Source organism: Malania oleifera, chromosome 7, assembly GCF_029873635.1.
Source record: "Malania oleifera isolate guangnan ecotype guangnan chromosome 7, ASM2987363v1, whole genome shotgun sequence".
NCBI lineage: Eukaryota > Viridiplantae > Streptophyta > Magnoliopsida > Santalales > Ximeniaceae > Malania > Malania oleifera.
Window position 1 is genome coordinate 34,463,664 of NC_080423.1, and position 16,230 is coordinate 34,479,893.

At 36.1% G+C, this 16,230-nt stretch overlaps 1 protein-coding gene across 2 annotated transcripts in view; it reads left to right on the top strand.

Annotated features, from left to right (window-relative positions):
• Positions 1-2,310: 2,310 nt before the first annotated feature.
• The window catches only part of LOC131160462 (light-mediated development protein DET1), a 104,171-nt gene continuing 90,251 nt past the window's right edge, over positions 2,311-16,230 (top strand). For both annotated transcript variants that reach the window (XM_058116166.1, XM_058116167.1), the window contains exon 1: positions 2,311-2,548. The gene's annotated coding sequence lies outside the window, so the exon portion shown is untranslated. The remainder of the gene's footprint in view (positions 2,549-16,230) is intronic.

Sequence of the window (16,230 nt, forward strand, 5' to 3'; positions counted from 1 at the left end):
TGATATATGTTAAATCTTAAATGTTTACTTGAGAATATCCCTTTTATTAATAAACCCTTTTATTAATTAAACTGAACTTGGTAAATTAGAAATATAATTTGCAATCATAATTTATTTATATAATTAATTTTAAATTCATTTGGTCAAATTTGGTTTACCGAATTACCCGAAAAGTTGGTTCAATTGGGTACGGTTGGTTACAGCAACTAATTTAGCCGGTTTGGTTAGGGATTAATGTTAACCGAAAAATTCGGTTAATTAATCGAATTTTGCCCAATCGAACGTTTGCACACCCGTAAATGAAATAAAACTATTTATGCTCTTTAAATAATGTGGAAATAATATTTTTTATCATATATTATTCTTATTTGAGAGGATATTGAAATTTTGTATAGAATATATGTTAACTTTAAGGTGATGCATACATGTCTGGCTGTCAGCATTCATGTGTGTGTGTGTGTGTGGCCTTCCCCAGTCTCTCTCTCTCCCCACTACTCGCCCAGCTACCGCACAAATGCTTTCTGCATGTGTGTCCCCATTTTGGAAATAAATTTCTCATTTTTAATAATTTTTATCTTATTTTTATGTTTATTTTCGTTAAAAAATCACATAAAGTTTAATTCTCATTGGATTTTTAAAAAAAATATGAAATAAAGTTTGAATTTGACATGTTTAATTCAAATATTCAAAGTCCAAATTTATTTTAAATGCTTAGTTTATTTTTATTTACTTTATAATTATTTTTTAAATGGGAAAACAAGACTTAATTTTTTTTCCAAATAAAATGTGATTTTTTAAAAAAAATTGATATTTATTTCTATTTTTAAAAATCAAATGATATGGATTGTTGGATTTGTCATCTATCTTTTTTTTTAAATATATATAAAATGAAAAACAGGGTAATCCTTAGAAATTTCATACTCTTAAAAAAAAAATTCGATTTTTAATGTTTATTGAGTTCGTTTCATTTTGTTATGCTTGGCATGAGTAATGGAATGAGAATGAAATAATATAGAGAATGAGATATAACTTAAATATGACATTGTCATTTATAATTTGATTATAAGCCAATACCGTCTCATGTTAATTTGGTATGACTAATTTTAGAAATGATCGAGTAAGGTTGAGAATGAGATTTGGAAATTTAAATATTCACTGCAAAGTAACTAAATATTTTTTATTTCATAAATATTTACAATTAATATTTATTATTCCACTCAATCAAATAATGTTTTGTCAATTTAAAAAATCAATTAAATGAACATTTATCATCAACTCCTTTCTAACATAATGTTTGGAACGCCATGATTCAATGGATTAAGAGTAAATAGAATGAAAAATAAAAAACACCAATTCCACTGCATTTAGGGGTGGCAAAATGGGTTATAACTTGACAGGTGACCCACAACCCTCGTTTAAATCGGGTTCGGACTTAGTAGAAGGTGACCTGTTTATCAACGGGTCAACTCGAACCCTACCGCGTTTAATAAAGAGGTTTGGCAGGTCGATTTGAACATGACCCCGTTTTACACGCATAATAGATTAAAAAATATTAATTAAAAAATATACTATTTAATGTTTTTTTTGTTAAGATATTAATAAATAAAATAAAAGAGTGTTATTTTTTTTAAATATGTCACTTTATATGAAATGTGTTAAAAAATGAAAAATAATAAAATATATTTTTAAATGAGTTCTTAACAGGTGTCTGTTTATGACTTGTTTATTAAACGAACGAGTTTGACTTTATATGTTAGTCACCCATTAGTAAACAGGTCAACTCGAATCTGAAGTTGTTTAACTTCTGCTTATTTACGACCTGTCCAAACTTGACCTGTTAACCGATTTTGTCACCCCTAATTACATTCCACTTTATTTTTGCGTATCAAATAAATAATTAGTCTTTATATTTTATTTTAAAATATCACTCACTAGCATCTTCTTTAATATATTTATTTTCTAAATATACAAATGCCAACTTGGAACTTATTAGAGAAAAAAAAAAGAAAAATATGATGAAGAAAACTGAAAAAGAAACTAAAATATGTAATTAATTAGTGACTAAAATGTTGATTTCACAATTTCATATATAATTTTCTTAAAATTTAATTATATTCAAATAAAAATTTATTTTTAATAGTATTTAAGACTTAAGAGGAAATCTAAAAAAATGATTTAATTTTTATTTCCTTTCTTTTATACGGAGCAATAAAGTTGGAGGCTTAGTGCCGAAAAGGATATGAGGCGGATATTATAATTTATGAAATTTCAGAGCGCTTATTACCAAGTACAAAAATTTTGTGGAGCTTTTGCAGTTTATCTCTTATACCAAACCTGTGCCTGTCTGCGCTTCAATGTCACGTTTTCGGTTTTCCTACATTTGAATATGAAGATGAGCTGCTTTTTTGACGAAACTGAACGATGATACCTTGTCTATTGAGCTCAAGAACGGAACTGCTGTTCAGGGCACCATCAGGTTTCTTCCTCAGCTTTAATTGTACTGACTCTTCATAACCGGCGTTCTGCTTGCTGCGGAAAAAAACCAAATGTAAGGAAGATGTTGAATCTTTACTCTAGTGTTTTTGTTGTTATGGATTCTGTGAACTGGTTTATTGGCTCAACTAAGCCAAGTAGCTGGCCCAGGCTTAGTAGAGCGGGCGGTTCTGTTTCCTTGGATTTGAAGATTTTAACTTGAAATTGGTTTATTTTCTTACAATTTATCTATGTTCAAATTAAACGTTAGGGTTTTCTGTACTGGGTTCCACTCTGTTATCTATATATATTTGTACATTTGTAGGTATTAGCACGTCTGTGCAGTTATTTCAAGCTTTCTGTAGGATTGGGTTGATTGTTTTGGTATATAAATTGGATTCCCATTTTGTCCACCCTTTGATATATTGAAGTTGCTGGCTCTGTCGTTAAATTGTTTTGGAGCTAAACTTGGAAAGTGTGCTACCCTGTGTGCAATTGTCTTGATGTATTTTTGGTTTTTGACGGGTGAGAGTAGTGCTAGGATTATTAAGATTAATAATATTGTTGTGGTTAGATTTTTTTGTTTATTTATTAAACCATGTGGAGTGGGGTTTTGGGGTCAAAGTTTTTCCAACTAGGGGAGAATGATGCAATATGCAAGGAAGAGCTATGCTACTTCAATAATTTATATTTTAATATATTTTTTAAATTTTAAATTTTAAATTTTACATAGTTGGATAATAGCTTGAAGTTTCCAAGATATTTTTATGTAAAAAATTAGTATTTTAGTTTATTTAGGTTTTTGAAATTAATTTTCTCATTTTCCAAGCTTTGTAAGCCTTTAAAAGGCCTTCTATGCACAAGGTGTTCTCTAATAATGAAAAGGGTAACGACTAAAGAAAGAAAAGAAACTAAAACAGTTTAGTTATGTTGCAAGTCCTCAAGAATTTCCAAGAGCATCACTAGAATTCTTGAGAGGATGATGTGTGATTTTGTCTAGTTGGGTTTTGGGGAGAATAAGAGAGATGGCCTTCTTAGCTGGGAAGCATTTAGTAGACGCAAATTGGAAGTGGGATTTGGGGCCAATAATGAGGTTTTGAAAAACATATCTTTGATTGAAAAATGATTGCGGAGGTTCCCCTTAAAGGGAAATTCTTATCGCATGATGTGATTAAAAGTAAGTCCTCATGATGTAGGGGTAGCATCAAGGATCTGCGGCCATGGGAAGAAATTAGAAGAAATTGAAGAGAAGAAGGAAGAGGAGGGGAGGAGAGGAGAGAGGAGATACGAGGGAGGAAACTCATGTTCACTTCAAATTCAAATTCAACAAAACCTGTCTACAATATGACTTTCACACACTACAAGAAAACCTCTTCACATGGAGTTACACATGTACCCCTAAAAATGCATTACATTACAAACATAACCCTAGAATACACAAATATTACAAACAAGCCCCAAATACATATAGTGCTATACTAATTAAAGTAAACACACAATAAAATACTAACTAAATTGAACAATCTCTTGACTCAATTCTTCTTAATTATTCTCCAACAAGGGTCTTCCCAAGGCTTTGCTTCTTGTCCTACATCAAATCTCCCTCAGTTAGAAAATAATTTGACCTTGAATTTTGAAATGTTAGAGGAGCAAAAGTAAGAAACAAACTTGGAATTTTGAACGCTAGCGCTTGAGTGATACAAGAAACCATGTTTCTTTGGTAGTTTCATAGATTTGAATTGAGAGTTGGCATCAATAAACACATTGGGAATGAGAAACTCAACAATAGGAATGTTTGAATTACTTACTGTCTTGCTTTGAAGTGTCTTTAAGTTGAGTAACTTTGACATGATCAATGGTTTTAGATTCCTTGTCTTGGTTGGTTGGTAGAGCAGGCTTCAAAATGATTTTCTTCGCATTATAGTGGAAGATATATGCATTCACAGATCCTAAGCCACACCCAAATCATCCAATTGAGGAGAACCAGGGAGTACATGGCCAATGCTCATGACTATGATATCACACTAAACATTATCAAAATAGTCATCCATTTGGGCAGGAACAAAACATCATTCACAAACATGTCATGACTTTGCGCAACTCCGCTATGCGCTTAAGCTTCCCCAATGCAATGCCACCACAAGCCAGCGTGCGAGTGTCTCCCTACTGTGAGATCTTGTTTAGGGTCAATGATTCAGCCACCATCGACTCCGATTCCTCCTTGGCGGTAGTCGTTCTTGATGTTGTCGAGTAGGACATCGCCAAATCTAGATTTGTGTACTGTGACCAATGATGAGTTGTCGCAAGCCACTTTGATCACCATGCCGCCATTGATGATGCAGGAGGTTACTTGTGTCGCTGCCTACTGTGTTCCCTGCCACCATCACATGACCTCCTTCTCGCTATGACCATGTGACCACCATCTTGTTGTAGCGATGGCGACTTCCCCTTCTTTATCTCCACTCAATCTCTCTTTTGCATGTATCTTTGCAACGTTGTTGCTGCCAGAGCCGTGAAGCTTCTCCGGTAGCCTCTCGGCCTTCCACTTGCATGGAGACCCACTTGCACGCCAATGATCAACCTTGAGCACCGTTTGTCACCACCAGACCACGATTTGGCCCACTCTTTATCTTTATGGTGGCAACCACCATCGACGCGAAGCCATCACCATCTTGTAAATTGGATCCGTCCTTTGCTCTCTTCATACTGTTGCCTAATCATTACCATGACACCATCACCGACCCTCAAATAAGATCCATCCCTTCCCCTTTCTCGCAACCATTGCATCCATTGCTGCCACAAAACCATCACTGCTTTGCTGTGATAGTCCCCTTCCGCTCAAACAAGATCCTCCCCTATCTCTCTCTCTCTCTCTCTCTCTCTCTCTCTCTCTCTCTCTCTCTCTCTCTCTCATATGTTGGAGTTTTGATAAGTCTTTGTCACACACAACTCTATCCACCATACTGTAATTCACTAGTGAGATCTTCCCCCTTTGTCAATCCATTTTTCTTTTCTCGATTGTTGTTACCTTATTGGTTGATAGATTAGGTTTTGTGTTTTGATTTGTAGGCTTAACATATGCATTAAACTTCACATTTTTGGATCTCAAGACATGAATTATTTGTAACTCTCAGAATCTACTTTAATTTTTTAAAATTACTTATGCACGAGTTTTACATTTATTATAGCTTTTGATTGACACTTCAAACTTGCGTGCTTTAGATTTTTATTTTTATTTTTATTTTTTAAGTTCAATCGAGATTCATGCTTGGTTTCTAGATGTGGATCTACGGCTTTCTTTGGATAATTGTGAACTGGACATAGGTTAGGGAATTAGTAGAATATTTAGTTTAGATTACTTAAGTAGGATGTGTGAGTTTCTAGTTTTGCTTACATTGAATTTTTGAAAATAGTTTGCATCAATCAATTGCTGACTGGGGTATTAAGTTTTCAAGTTAAACAAATTGCATTTTAACAATGTTAGAAGGAAATATGTTAAATTAGTAATTAGGTTGTGTGAGTGGGGGTATTTTTGTCCTTAGATCTTTTTATTCTTATTAACATATAAGAGGCAGGCCTGGAGCTGTACGTAAGTGCTCCAGGAAAAGTTGCCTATTGTTCTTTTCTCTTTCTTCTCTTTATCTCTAACTTTGAGTTCTGTATTTTCTCTTTGGTTTTTCAATTTATTTCAGATTTGCAACATGGTATCAGAGCAGTTTCTCTGAACGAGATTGATCTGACCTAGTACAGCCTTCTTTTCCTCTCCTTTTTCTTTTTCTCTCCCTTGTCAACCCTTAAAGGCTTAAAGTAGATATATATATTGGTTTGAGAGTCGTTTAAGTGTTTTTTTTTTTTTCCTCCTCCTCCTCTCAGCTGTGAGCCACTATTGTGGGTTTTGTGTGGCTCGTGGTAGTTTGCTCATGTAAAGACAGCCCCTACTGTTTCTTGCAGACTGCTGTTGCTTCTTTGATATTTTCTCTGTTGCTGGTGCAGTGATGATACTGTTATGATGTTCTAGTTGCTGTTTTCGTGCCTGCCTATGCTTCTAGCTGCTGCCAGATTGGTTTTGTAGTGTACACGGTTTTGTTTGCCTGTGGTGCTTTTTTGTGGTGCGGTCTTCTCTGCTCTATGTGCTCAAAGCCAGCTTTGACAGGATTAGTGAGAGACCATTTATGCCTTTGATTCCTCCTATGATATTGTAAATTCAGTCTTGTGGTCATAGCCTCCTTTCATGTTGTGGAACTTCTAAGATATGGAGTGCTGTCCTGTGCCTGTGTGCTGCCTGATTTTGCAGAGTTGCTGTGTTATTCATTCCCTATACTGTTGTGTGCTGATTGTAGTGTGTAGAAGGTGTTTTTGATAGCCTCTATAGAGACTTGGAGGGAGCTTAGCTGATACTGTTAATGTACAGATCACAACCATCAAACTGGATGGATCCTCCAACTACTTGTTGTGGTCTCAGGCAGTGCGTGTGTATATTAATGTGAAAGGGAAGTCCAAGTATTTCTTACGTTCTCCTCCATCTTCGTACTCCAAGGATTATGAAGATTGGATGAAAGAGAATGATATATTGTTGTATGGTTGTGGAATAACATGGAGCCACAAGTTGCTGCGAACATGATGTTTCATAGAAAAGCCAAGGTTGTATGCGATGATCTTTGTGAAAGCTTCTCACAAGATAAAAATCAAACTCGTGTTTTGACCTATATGAGAAGATCTTCAAATATGACCAAGAAGGTAGGTCCATTAGTGAGTAGCACTTTGAAGGTTATATGGGAGGAACTCAGCATCCGTCAACCAGCTAGCTCCAACATTGAGATGATTAAGAGGCAAAGCGCAGAGTTTTTGGCTGCCAAGTTTTTGTTTATTGAGTCCTAAGCTTCAATCCATTTGTGATCAGATTCTTGTTGGTGAATCCATACCATCCATGAATGAAGCAGATACTAGAACCCAATGTATCACCAAAGATGATTCTCAATCTTCTTCTCATGACTGTTCAGCTATGGTAGCTCTACCTCCAATTGTGGTAAGGGAAATTTTGGAGGACAAGGATGGGGTTTGTAGAGCAATCGTGGAAAAAGTACTATATTAAGACTAGGAGTTCTTTGAGGCAATTCCTGCATGTGCACATGTTGTGGTAAGGAAAACCATACCATGGATTGTTGTTGGGATCTCCATTGGAAATCGACTTGGGTCAATAAGTCTCTTGCCAAGGGTGATCCCACCATTGAAACTTCAAATGCACCTGTTCACTCTATTGGGGAGTTGAGTACATCATCTTCTGTGTCCTGAGAGGAGTATAACAAGCTTGTACACATGGTTCAACAACTCCAAACTCAGTCTTCTACATCTAATGCTACTACAGCCCGCTCAAGTACAACTGGGCTTCTTGCCTCTTCATCCTGTTCCCCTTGGGTTACTGCTTTTGGTGCATCCTCCCATATGATAGGAAGTTCTAATTTATTCGAGTCTGTGAAGTCAACTACTTTACACACTAAAGTTACTCTTTCCGATGGTTCAATTACACCAATTTTTGGTTGTGGCAATATTCGTTCGTTTTTTTCTATGCCTCTTTGCTCTATGTTATATGTGCCAAAATTTTCCTTTAACCTATTATTAGTTGGTCAATTAACTAAATCTCATAATTGTTTTGTCACCTTATTTACTTCTAATTGTGTTATTCAGGATCTCCAGACAAAAAAGAGGATTGGTGGAGTGCTTGAGAGGGATGGCTTGTACTATTTTGATGGCGTGGTAGTAAATTTAGTTCTTATCATACGGCTTCCTCAATTTCTACTCATGGTGTTTCTCTTGATTAGTGGCACACTTGTTTGGGTTGTCCATCTCTTCAAAAGCTACCACAAGTTTTTCCAGTGTTCAAGTTTGTTTTTCATTTTGAATGTTCTGCATGTCAGTTGGGGAGCATGTTAGGACATTTTTTCCATCTAGGATCAAGTCTCGTAGTAAATTATTGTTTTTTGAAATTCATTCAGATATTTGGGGTCCATGTAGAGTAAAAAATTGGACTTTTCATCAATATTTTGTGTCTTTTGTGGATGATTTTTTGCGTATGACTTGGATCTATTTATTAAGGACAAGTCTGAATTTTCGAATCTATTTACTCAATTCTGTGAAGAAATAAAAACTCAATTTAACATTGGTATTCAAATTTTTTCGATCTAATAATGTGCTTAAATTTGTTCAAAATGAGCTTCAGCCTTTTTGCTTATCCAAAGGAAATATTCATCAAACATCATGTATGCATACCCCTCAATAGAATGGAGTAGCTGAAAGGAAAAATTGACATTTACTTTACATAGCACAATCTGACTCCTTCATATGCATGTTCCTAAAACCTTTTGGACTGATGCTCTTCTAACAGTTTGTTTTCTGCTCAATAGGATGCCCTCCAATGTTCTAAAAGGACAAATTCCTTTCACCGTCGTTTACTCAGAAACATCCATGTTCTCTATTGTGCCTCATGTTTTTGAGTGCACATGTTTTGTCCATGTTCCACATATTGTTTTGGACAAGTTCTTTCTTGGTGTTGTTAAATGTGTCTTTTTTTGGTACATAAAGAGTTAAGATATTATGATCCCCACACTCGTAGGAAATACGTTAGTGCAAATGTCACCATTTTTTAGGAAACACCTTATTTCCCTAGTGCAGGATCCTCCTTGGATGAATCTATTTTGAGTTCATCAATGTTTTATGATCCCCTCTCTTGTGTTGATCCTTCTGTTCCTATTGTTATCCCTCTCCAGGAATCTTCTATTCTTCCAAATCCAATTGTTAATTACCTAAAGAAACAATTGAAGGTTTATGAATGACGGAAAGCAAGCAAAACATCACTATCATTGTGGAGTACTCCCTATTGTGTTGATCCTCCTATTACTACTATTATTGCTTTTCAGGAATCTTCTATTCTTCCAAATTCAATTGTTAATGACCTAAAGAAACAATTGAAGGTTTATAATCAACGGAAAGCAAGCACAACAGTACAAACATCATGCAGCCACCCCTTTGCCCATCATTGGTCAGACTTCTAGTTTTGGAGATTCATCCCAATGTGACTTGGGTTTGCTCATTGCTCATCGAAAAAATACTCGAACATGTACTCAATAGTCCTTAGTTGCTTATCTTGTTGCCCATTATGTTTCGATTTTTTCACCTTCCTAGTCTTATGTATTCTTTTGCCTTGTCTATTTCTTCTGTTTCTGTCCCTTCCTCACATGTTGAAGATGGAAGCATGCAATGGATGTAGAAATGGGTGCCTTGATCACTCGAGGGATATGGAATTTGGTGGATCTTCCTCCTAGTAAGGAGTTGGTTAGGTGTCGTGGGTCTACACTATCAATTATATTCCTGATGGCTCTATTGAATGACTTAAGGCTCTAGGGTATGTTGCTTAGGGGGAGGATGGTAAATTATGTAGGCCATTTATGCTCTGAAGCGGTCTTGTCGAGCCTGGTTTGACAAGTTTAGTGTGGTGATCTCTACATTTGGCTTTATTTAGTGCTACTCTAATCATTTGGTCTTTGTCTGCAAAAAAAGGAGACAAGAGTGGTACTTCTTGTGGTTTATGTCGATGATATCATCATTGTTGGTAGCGATTAGAGCGGATTGCAGATGTTAAGGGGTGGCATCAAAGTAAATTTCTAGTCAAGGACTTGGGTACTCTGCATACTTTCTTGGTATTGAGATTGTATGGTGTAGGAAATGGTTGAATCTATCCCAACAAAAATATACCTTGGACTTGCTAAGTGAGATTGGTTTATTGGGAGCTTAACCAATTGATACGCTTACGATCCTAACATGAAGTTGTCCAGGGATGTTTGAACGGAATTTAAAGATGAACGTTGATATAGGCAGTTGGTTGGTAAGTTTATCTACTTGACTGTCATTTGGCCTAACACATCTTTTGCAATGGGGGTGGTTAGTCAGTTTATGGAAAATCACAAACAACCACATTGGGACGCTGTTTGTAGGATTTTGCACTATCTGAAAGGCTCTCTTGGCAAAGGTTTGATATATAAATGTAATAAAAATTGTGATATCATGGGACACTCCAGTGTAGATTGGGTGAGTTCTATTGATGATCGAAGGTCTGCTACTGGATACTATATATTTGTGGAAGGTAATCTTGTTACCTAGTGAAGCAAGAAAAAAAATACTGTAGGGAGATCTAGTGCTGAAGCAGAATACAAAGTCATGGCTCATACTGTGAGTGAGCTTGTGTGGTTGAAGTCACTTATGCCAGAGATGGGATTCTTGATAACAGACCCAATAGATATGTTTTTTGATAACCAATTTTCCATTTATATCATTAGAAATTTTATATTTCATGAGAGGACAGAGCACATTGAAGTTGGTTGTCATTTTGTGAGGGATTCTGTGTTGAAGAAGGTAGCGAATACTCTGTTTGTGAAATCTGTGTATCAGTTAGGCAATGTTTTCACAAAGCCTATATTTAAGCCCACCTTGTCTAATAGTTGTAACAAGTTGGGGTTAGGTGATATTTATAAACCTCTAGCTTGAGGGGGAGTGTTAGAAGGAAATATGTTATCTTAGTTATTAGGTTGTGTGAGTGGGGGTATTTTTATCCTTAAATGTTTTTATTCTTATTAATATATAAAGCAGACTTGGAGCTGTATGTAAGTGCTCGGGGAAAAGTTGTTGATTGTTTCTTTTCTCCTTCTTATCTTCTCTTCATCTCTCATCATGAGTTGTGTATTTCCTCATTGGTTTGACTTATTTTTTAGATTTACTAATAACATTCTTTCTCCAAGAACAAATTACACTTGCTCTGTTTTCAAGTTAGAACTTGCACACCTTTTGCATTTCAGTTTATGCACTAGTCTTTTTTTACCACCTTCTATTTTCGAAAACATAATATATGCATACGACTCCTTATAATTTTCAACACAGAGCTACAATAGTTTTTCCCTAATTTTTTATCCATAAAGAATGGGTAGATACATGCACTCCACCTGTATAACACTAATTGCCCTAAATATTTTTACACAGCTGGTCCCAAGCCCGAATAAAGGAATAGGGTTGCATTAGGTAGCTGATAGTTAGTGTAAAACTTGTCAGGTCTTTATGACATGAATTCTTTCCAAATATTCACTGGGGTGTCTCTACAACTTGCATGTTGCACTTATACCACCTAGGAGCAGCGAAAAATGGACGAAGGTGGGCAAGGCTGGTCATTCTAGATGGGAGAGGGTTAAGAAGTTAGCATAGGAAATTAGGATTACATTAGCAACTTGGAATATATGGATACTTATGGGCAAAAGTAGGGAGATAGTGGATACAATGATCAAAAGAAAAATTAATGTAATCTACCTTCAAGAGACTAAACGGGCAAGGGAGAAAGCTAGAGAAATTGAAAAATCAGGATTTACACTTTGGTACATTGGAAAAGAAAAACATAAAAATGGGGTGGGAATCATTGTAGAGAAAGACCTAAAAGATACTATGGTAGATTTTAAAAGAATAGGGGATAGGATCCTAAAAATTAAGATAGCTCTAGGCCTAGAGATAATAAATGTCATTAGTGCACATGCTCCCTAACTAGGCTTGGTAGAAAACCTTATAACATAATTTTGGGAAGATATGGATAGTATTATACGAAAGATACAAGGTTTGAAAAAAAATCATAGGAGTTGATTTGAATAGACACCATGGAAAGGATAATGTAGGTTATGAGAGGACATGGAGATCATGATGTCACGAGCCCTGCTTGTTTAGGGCATTATGCTTGCCCATGACTGCTTGTCTTGCGTGCATGGGATGGGTTGCCATCATGTAAATAATAGTATCTATGCTTTGAGTATGTTTATTCCTTAGTGTAAAGTGGTAGTGTAAAGTGGGAGTATGACTCCTCGATCAATTTGATGTTTCCAAGTGTTAGAGCTAGAATAGCATATAAAGCTTTTTAGGGGAGGGTGAATGTTCATCAGTCTTGTAAAACTCACTAGAATTTGTTATATGTGTTTAGCCTACTTGCCACCCTCACTAAATACTCTCACAAGGTGTGAAGTGTTCAGCCCACGACAATTGGTATCAGAGCTTGGTTAATTGCTTCATCATTTTGGATTGCCTTTGTATCGTGGGATTGTGTGAAGTATTTGTAAGAAACCATGCCAAAGAGAATTGAAGTGCTAGAGGCGCAGGCTAAGACGTCCAACAATGTGGCCATGGAATGTTGGACTGACACATTGGAGAGAGTTCCACAAAGAGTGGCATGGGTGGTAACAATGGAAAGTCCTTTTATAAAGGTAACCCAAAAGTGGGGGAGTTGACACCAAGGTATCAACTTCAAAAGAAGCTTCGATGTCACGATCTTTCAACACATCCAGTGGTAAGCGTAAGATGACATGCTTCTTATGCCGAGGCGCTCACAAGTTATTACTCAATGCATTGCAAGCTTCCATTATGAAGGGGGCACAAGGAGGAGATGAGGATGAGGAGGAAACCTTGGGGATGGGTGTATTGCGGTTATCCAACGCATTGGAGAGGTAGGCAAAGGAACTTAAAGTCACTTAATTGAAAGGGTTAATGTTTGTGGATATTTGTGCTATGGTGGATACCGAGGCTACCAATAATTTTGTCTCATAAGTGAAAGTTCAAATACTCAACTTGGACTTGGAGAAGGACTCAGGAGGCATGAAAACCGTTAACTCCGTAATTCAACCTACTTTAGAGTAGCCAAGCAAGTGGCTGTGAAGCTTGGACAGTGGATGGGATATGTGAAGTTCACATACGTGTTGATGGATGATTTTAAAGTAATACTTGTAATGGAATTTTTTAGGGTGACTAAGGCAGTATCGATTCCGTTTGCTGGTTTATTTTGTTTGATGGGAGGCCACCTTTACATGGTGCAAGCCGTTATGAAGGAAGGGGATGATGGGAAGTTCCTCTCGGCCATGTAGCTTAAGAAGGGCTTGAGAAAGGGGTGAGCAAACATTTCTTACCACATTAGTGGTGGAAGTAGTTCAAAAGTGGGTGTCTACTGCCATTTAGGCTATGTTGGATGAATATAAAGTTGTGATGCTAGACAAGTTACCTCACAACTTGCCTCCACGAAGGGGTGTCAAGCATGAGATTGAGTTGTTACTAGGGGTGAAGCCTCCTGCTAAAGGGCTATATTGGATGGTGCTTCTTAGAGTTGAGTCAACTTGATGAGTTGTTGTAAGCGGGTTATATACGTCCTTCCAAAGCATCATTTGGAGCATCGGTATTGTTTTAGAGGAAACGTGATGCAAGCTTGTAGATGTGTGTGGATTACAGTGCGCTCAATAAGGTGATTGTGTGCAAGAAGTATCACATTCCATTGATTGTTGATTTGTTTGATCAACAAAGCCATGTGAAGTACTTCACTAGACTTGACTTGCAGTTAGGCTTCTATCAGATAAGGACGATAGATGGCGATGAGCCGAAGACTACTAGCATAATTTGGGGTGATGCCTTTTGAGTTGATGAATACACCAGTGACATTCTTTACATTGATGAACTAGTTATTTCATAAGGACCTCGACAAGTTTGTCGTGGTATGCTTGGATGACATTGTTGTCTATAGTTCCATTCTAGAGGGATATGAAGAACAGCCATAAAAGGTGTTCAACAGGGTGAAGGAGAACAACTTTCATGTGAAGAAAGAGAAGTGCTCTTTTGCTCTATGGAGCATCAAATTCCTTGGTCATGTGATCGAGTAAGGTCGTATTCAAGTGAGCATGGAGAAGGTGAGAGCTATTCAAGATTGGAAGATCCCAACGACAGTGATGGAGCTGCATTCTTTTTGTTGGACTTGCCAACTATTACCAAAAGTCCGTGGAGGGGTATTCAAGGGGAATTGCCTCGTTAACAGAACTGCTGAAGAAGGGTCATAGGTGATACTGGACAGAGAAGTTCTAGGGAGCCTTTGACAACTTGAAGGAAGCCATGATGTGAGATTCCCTTCAAGGTATAGACATGCTTCTGATTATGCCCTTGGGGGAGTCTTGTTATAGGATGGGCATTTGGTTGCATACAAGAGTTATAAGCTTATTGAAGCCGAGCAGAAGTACACAACTCAAGAGAAGGAGATGCTAGTGGTGATGCATTGCCTTTGTGCAATAATGCAACTCATATCTCTTTTTCTTTTCTTGCTATTTCAAACACTTCCATTATTCGCAAAGCACTCATTGACGTTCATCCATGAAATGTCTTCCAGTAGACAAGGACCTTTCTTTTTGGTAATTCATTCAACATTTGATTCCTTGTCCGATAAACAGATTGGATCATATGTCCCGCCACTTTGTTGCTTCCTCACTTGCCTTAGCTCTAGTTGAATATTGTACTTAAAAAAAACAAGAGCATTTAGACTTCGTTGTTCTAATTGGTCCCTCTTTTTCACCAATGCATTCAAGGTTTTGTTGCTTAAACCCTTTTTCCTTGACTCCTTTGCCCCTACTTACAAAAACATCCATGGTGCCTTGTCTTTGTTCTCCTATTCTTTGAACTCTTCTTGAAAAATCTCTTTTTTCATTGTTAACATTCTTTTGTTTTACTCCTTTGAAAAGATTCAAAAATTTTTCCGTCACGTTTTTCAGACACTTCTTACAAGGAGCAACATTATCATGATACCCCGCAAAATGACGCTTCATTCTAATTATGCCACCCCATCTTTCAAGCCCACAATAATTGCACTTCAAGTGCATCCTATTATCATTGATTTGGAAACAATGATCCCATGTAGGATCTTCACTCGTTTTGTTGGAATTCTTTTTTCTATGCTTAACACTTGAACTAGAAGCCATCTTCCCACAACTCTTAACACTCAAATAAGCACAAATTTTCCATGTCAAATTTCAATTTTCAACCTACAAATAAACAATGAATAACATATTCAAAAAGAGTAAGAAACAACTAAAGAAGTATAATATAATTATATATATATATAATACTATAACTATATTACTTAATTACTTACTAATTTATTATAAGTTTATAACTTTATATTCTATAATAATCTATAACAATAATACTATGGTAGTATATGCTATATAATATAATATCAGTCAAGTAAAAAATTTTGATTTTGATGGTCTCAATTTATAAAAATTTCGACGGAAATTTTGATTTTGATTTTGGCTCGATTTAAAGAAATTATAGGAATTTATAGTAAACGATGGAAATTTACAATTAAACTTTAGGAAGTATTAAAATAGATGATAGTGCTTAATATAGTATCAAAATACATTAAAAAAATGCATATATGACAAGTTTTTAGTGCGTAGGGCATTAAACTATATATTTTGCAAAGCAAGCTATGAAGTAAAGAACATTCAGGTGATTATAAAGTTCTTGATTTATTCATTTGATGATTTAAGCCAACAAATTTATTGTTTTAAATGACTACATTTTGAATAAATATCTTACATTCATTGATCTAATATCACATGGAGTTTCTTGGTGGCTTAAAGTCATCTCTCCTATCCCTATAATTAGGATTTTTAGATGACATATATTATTTACAATGATCACCTCATGTCATATAATTTCCAAAATATTGAGTATAGCTGTTCATGTGTTGTTCATACTTCTTCATTGTCATCTGATTCATGGAAGTATCTTCTCAGCCAGAAGATTTTCTTGTACTAGGATGTCTTCTTGCTTGTTCTACTTGTTGTGTATGTCCATAGGATTGCCCAACATTTACATACCCACACTCTTGGTTTGTTTGTCCATACCCATAGGTATGTTGTTACCAAT